This window comes from Lemur catta, chromosome 3 (assembly GCF_020740605.2).
Source record: "Lemur catta isolate mLemCat1 chromosome 3, mLemCat1.pri, whole genome shotgun sequence".
In the NCBI taxonomy this organism is placed as follows: Eukaryota; Metazoa; Chordata; class Mammalia; order Primates; family Lemuridae; genus Lemur; species Lemur catta.
Genome location: NC_059130.1, coordinates 43,547,737 through 43,554,134, shown reverse-complemented (window position 1 = coordinate 43,554,134; position 6,398 = coordinate 43,547,737).

The following is a 6,398-nucleotide window of genomic DNA, read 5'->3' as shown; positions in this document are numbered from 1 at the left end:
CAGTTGAAAGCACTAACTCTAGAATGAGACCTGGATTACGGTCTCAGCTCTGCCATTATCTGCGAGGCCTTGGCTTAGCCTCTTAAGCCTCAGGGTCCTTATCTGGAAAATAGTGGTAATAACAGTATGTACCTTACAGTGAACATTAAGTGAGACAATGCAGGGTGTTTGGTACATGGTAAATTAACTATTAATAGCTGCAAAGTCGGAGAACATTTCCTATGCTCTGAAATAAAAGATTTGTAACTGCCTGGCTCTGTTTCTTGCTGCGTCATCAGGAGGCATGGCCTTTGCTGTTCGTGGATCCTCTGGTAGCACATTCCAGCTAGGATCACTCTTTTGTACTTGTATCCCCTGTCACCACACTGCCATCCCCACAACCACCGCCTCGCACACTCAGCCCATCCAGATTGCAGCAGGCAAGCATTAGCTCAAGTGTTGGCAGTGCACCTCCTGAGTCCACTTGTCCAGGTTTTTACTGACAACTCCCCAGTAGAAGCGTACCTGATTCTAAATCTCCAAAACCAACTAAAGCTAATAGGAGCAATTTCATATTTAACCTATCTATACACGAGTTCATGAGGGAGACAGTAGAACTGAGATGTCTTAATTAGCTCATCATAGGTTAGGTCTATAATGTGCCTATTTTTTCTACATAAAAATTTTCAGATGAGAAATCAAACACTCAGAGAAGTTAAGTAATTTGCCCTGGTTCACACAGCAAGTAAGAGATACAACAGGGTTGTGAACCCAAATATATGCACCTCTAAAGCCCAGGTTGTCTCACTAGTTGCCTTGAGAAACAACTCCCCAGTTTGCTTCTTGACACCTCAATTTGCTTGTCAATAAAGCCCCAACCTGTACACGTCCTCCTCCAGGAAGCCTTCATCTCCCTGCTCACTCCTCCTTCCTCTATACTATCTCTACATCTTGGACAGTCTTCTAAATATTGTATTTATCACATTTGCGGGGACAAGAATGACTTTATTTTAAATGCTAATGCGCTGTGTGACTCCTGACGAACCTTGAGTCTGGGAATGCTTCCCAAACGTCTAGTTGATGTATTACTGTCTATGTAGAAACACCTATCTCCTGTAAGCTTTGCCTTGCCTCCAAACAACCCTTCCTGTTGTCACATACATCACAGGCTTTGACACTGGCAACCACCTACACATTCCTTCCAGAGCACGTTTACTTTCCCCCAAGATATAAGCCCTGGATCTGGGGGATTGTGGTGCAGAGATCTACCAGTCTTGCCATTATCCAAGACCACACTTCCATCTATTTGTTCCCCTAATAAATTAAATCACCCTATATCAAGAAACTGGATTTGTATACCTCCTTCTTTGGTTTCTTGGCTCCCTCTGCATTTGGGGGCTGCTTTGCATATATGGCCTTTTCCTGGAACATCATTCCATGATCCCAGTTTCTCAAAGAACAAATAGTACCAGGAAAAGCCCACTGTAAGTGAATTTATTTTAAATGAGAATCAAAACTTCATAGTAAATAGTAGGGGAAAAATTAGGTTTGATCAAGACTTCAAGTTGAGAAATAAAACCAAAAATTATGAAAATAAGTTTGCTTTGCCCTTTATTTAACCAAAGTTTTATTATAATTGGAACTATATGCTAACAAGAATTGCCTAATTGTCTGACAACTTATATGACAGCAAGATAAAACATCCTCCACCTCATACAACATTCTTTACATTTGACTTTCAAAGCAAGATTACAAGATTGGCCATTTTTTTTATATATTCACAGTTTTCACTAATTTTGCCAAGTAATTCAAATTTATATTCTTTCGTATTCATATCACTCTTTTTTAAAATTCCTCTCTTCTATCACTGCCAATTATCTCTGTGTCATTCTTAATTTTTTACATGATTTAACTCTGCTAGATTCAGATTTGCTGAATGCTTAGCAGTTCTCCAATAGTACCTTCATCAACTTCATAAAATCCTTCCTATTTTGCAGGATATATAACTTCACTTTGCCATTAATTTGCATTGTGTGGTCTGCATTTTCAGATAATCATCAGAGACTGACTGCAAAGGTATATATGAGAATGATATACACACACAGTAGACTCTACTGTTGAACAGGGATATGTGTTTGAGAGAAAATAAATTTTAAGTGATTAGTTCATTAATTCATTCAATAAACATTTATTGAGCAGCAAATGCGTTCCCAGCACTATAAGACCATGGGAAAAAAAGCAGTGAATAAAAAGAGATAAAGCTCTTGACTTCATGGAATTTATAATACAGTGCAAGAGGCAGAAAATAAACAAGAAAATGTTGTATAGTGATCAGTGCCATGAAGAAACAGCAGGTTTGAGAGACAGAGAGTGATACGTAATGCACAGTATATGGTAATACACCTGTACCTAGTTGAGTTCTAAACAGGGTGGGCACGGGGGAAACCTCAGCAGATACTTACTAAAGGAAGAAGTAAATAAAGGAGTGAATAATGTTTCATTTTTTAAACAAAGACAGGACTTAGAGGTTCTACAAAACTCTGACAATTGAGATTTTTTACTATGATTTACAATTCTTAAAATATTTATGTATCCTCAAGAAGCACTCTAAAAGGCTTTTCCTAGAGTAGCATGCTGTCATTCTGAATTTTCTTCTTTATCTGGCCTCCTAGTCCTCTGATCAACCCTCTAATCAGTATAGATCCTTTCCTGGAATCCATAATGGTTACAAATGTCCCCAACGTGTGCTGGTCACTGCCTTAGCTTAGTGGAATCCTTAGTACGTGGCTGGGGAACATTTTCATGTTGGAAAGCCACATTAATTTAGTTACAATCAAATAAGGCCACACTCAAGAAACTTCAATTATATATACTTAAAAATGCACATTATTTTGTAAAAATCTGACTACTATGTACTTCATAATTTCCAAAATTGAAAACTACTGGTTAATTTTAAAGTTAACTAACTTTTTAATGACTTTGTTGTGTCTGCTTTTGTTGGAAAGCATTAGAATATTTGGTTGCAGCATTAAGGTCCACAGTTTCAGTTGATTCTCTAGATGGGTATCAGTCGTTTGTGACCTTAAGGTCATCTTGATTTGGGATAGTAGGAGAATGTAGATTCACAGCAATAAGTGGTTGCAAAGCAAGAAAGCATTTTTCGGGCATGTTGCCAAAGGCATGAATATTCTACTGCATTTTTCCATATTTCAATGGATCTTTCTTAGCAACAAACAATGACTTTAAAATGTCATCTACTGAGAGCTCAATCAATTCCATCTGTAGTTCCTTAGATGCCTTGGTGATATCAACCAGGTGAGGCTGACATGCTCATTTGAGTGTGATGTCATGATTCTCAAAGTCAGTGAAGCTTTCATTGTATTCTCCAATAAATAGGTCTATAACAGCTGCCTATTCTTTAAATGATTCCCATATATCATCCTGCTCATCCATACCTTTGCTAACTAGGGAAAAGCTTCATCCAAAATTTCTTTTTGAAGAACTATTTTTTAAAAAGATAGCTTTTTTGGAAATGCTTGGATTTTTTACCACATATCATAAATTGACTTAGTTTTACCTTGCAAAGAAATATTCAAGTCGTTTTGATTTGACTTGATATCCACAAAAATGCTGCATTCCTATAGAAATCTTCTTTCAATAATTCACATTGCTGTTTTCATAAAATTTAACTATCTGATCTCACAGAGATAAAATTTTGGCTAACACCTGTCCCTGTGATAGCCAACACACTTTAGAATAATATGGCAAATCCACACTTAATACCTCATTGTTCAACTTTAGCATGTTAAGAAACTGACAATGCCATATTGCATTTGCCAGAATATAGTTAACAATACTTATAATTTGTGACAAACTGTCATTTAAAATAGTAGCTTTAGCACAGAGATTTTGCTAATGCAAGATACAATGAAAAGAAATGAGAGCATCTGGATCTATTAATACTTTTTTTATCTGTGCAATAAACCCTTCATGTTTTCATGGCATGGAAGGTTCACCATCTGTACATACACTCACTAAATTTACCAAATTCAGTCCAACTTTATGACATTTATCTTGAAAGTTGTTGACGGTATCTATTCCCTGTGTTCTGTTTGCAAGAGTGCCCAAAGTAAGTAATTCTTCATAGCAAAGAAAAATCTTCTGTTACAACCCAAATGAAGTATAAAACCTGCACCAAGTCAGTAGTATCAGTTTTTTCATCCAAACTGAGTGAATAATATATATTTTCCCTTTAAAGTACTGCATGAAGTTGTTCTGTTAAGTTGAAGGCTAATTCATGCTGCTGATTGGTTATGGCTCTCCTTCAAAGAGGCAGTTGTTTGTACTTTGAAATATTACCAAGGTCTAAGCATCCTACAACTTCAACAATGAGTTCTTTCACAATTTCTACATGACTGAATGGCTTCCCTTTTTCCCCCCGAGTACATAAGCTACTTTATAAGTTGCTTCAGTGGCATTATTTCCAGGTCTTATTGCTGCTTGAAAGAATTGTCTTTGCTTTTGTTTCATCTTTTAATTTCTGCAGTACAACCTTTTGCACCTCTCCCTCCAATTTACTATATTTGTGGTGTGATATGCCTCCCTCTAACTTTTACCATGTTGGCAAATTACCCATCTGACATGAAAAAAAATAATAATAATACTAATAATTTGTATGAGAGGTCAATTAGGTATGTATGCAATCACCTATGTAAATAGGTGACGGTAAATCACCACATTCATGAGACTTTTTAAATGTGTCATCTAGCACTGCAGAATTCTTCCTGGCATTTTTGCAATTTCAACCATATGGCACAAGTATGAACAAAGTTTGACCTGCAGGCCATATGCTGTCAACCTAAACTTACAATGCAGCTTAGTATCCAACTTCAAGAATCCTTTCTGAAGTGGAGAAACTGAGATCTGCTTAGATAAACTCAGCCCAGACCTAGTTTGACCCTTGCTGATCAAGTATTTCTGATCAGGTTTCTCAGACAGGGAAGGACCAGTCAAGTGCAGCAGGCTGCCCTGCTATGTGTATAGTCCGTGAGGAGGAGTAATTAGAAAATTCAGGCTGGGCGCAGTGGCTCACACCTATAATCCTAGCAATCTGGGAGGCTGAGGTGGGAGGATGGCTTGAGATCAGGAATTCGAGACCATCAAGAGTGAGAATCGTCTCTACCAAAAACAGAAAAAATTAGCCGGGCATGGTGGCATGTGCCTGTAGTCCCAGCTACTCTGGAGGCAGTGGGGTCACTTGAGCCCAGGAGTCTGAGGTTGCTGTGAGCTAGGCTGACGCCATGGCACTCTAACCTGGGCAACAGAGCAAGACTGTCTAAAAAAATCAAAATGAAAATTCAGTCTGGGCCTGGACTTGGGCCTTTATGAGGGTTCATAGTTCAAGCTGAAGCTGAAGCAGTTTCTTTCAGAGCAGCCACTATGAGCCTTGCCACCTCCCTGGTTGAGAATGAAACACAGTCCCTAAGGATGATCTATGATCCCATAACATCTTTAATATATTATTAAAGTCATTTTATCTTCTATCACTTATCACAGAATTCATATATTTAAACATAAAATTCTAGTTTAAATGAAATAATGCAATATTAAGAAGGATTATGAGGCAAACCATATTTTGCAAGGTCATTCAAGGAAATTAAAAATAAACCAGCTGTAAAAGTCTCTTGCGCAATATTAAAATGTGTTCAAAGCTCAGCATTATAATTAGAGACTTCTGTTATGCAATTTCTGAAAATTTGTCTCCTAAAAAGGAAACTCTTCAAGTGAAGGAGAAATCATTAAAAAAAAAAAAAAAGACTAAGCTTCACATATTGCACTTTCTAGTTTAATAGTAAAACATATAATAACTTAGGAGGAAATAAATGAAGCTCAAAACATTTTCTTATTTTCTTGGACTAGACATATGCATACATGTGCTAACACATCAACCTCTCCGAACTGAGCTCACAATAAGTGTTCGAGATGACTCATGAGTCCCCATGGGAATAGTAATAAAAGCACCTACCATTCACTCTGTAGGAGAGAAACAGAACTATACCCCCCTCTACAAATGCACAGAGTTCACTGGAACTCCCTTTTACTTGTACCAGACAATCTGGCCTCCCTCGACCACTCTCAATTAATTTTCAGGTATCTGGCGGGTAAGCAACAGTTCAAAAAGTCAAATGTGGTCTGGTGTGGTTGTTAGTGCCTATAATTCTAGCACTTTGCGAGGCCAAGGAGGGAGGACTGCTTGAGGCCAGGAGTTCGAGAGCAGCCTGAGCAAGAAGGAGGCCCCCCTCAGGCCCCCCCTCACCCCCCATCTCTACAAAAAATATAAAAATTAGCCGGGCATGGTGGCGTGCGCCTGCAGTCTCAGCTACTCGGGAGGCTAAAGCAGAAGAATCACTTGAGCCCAA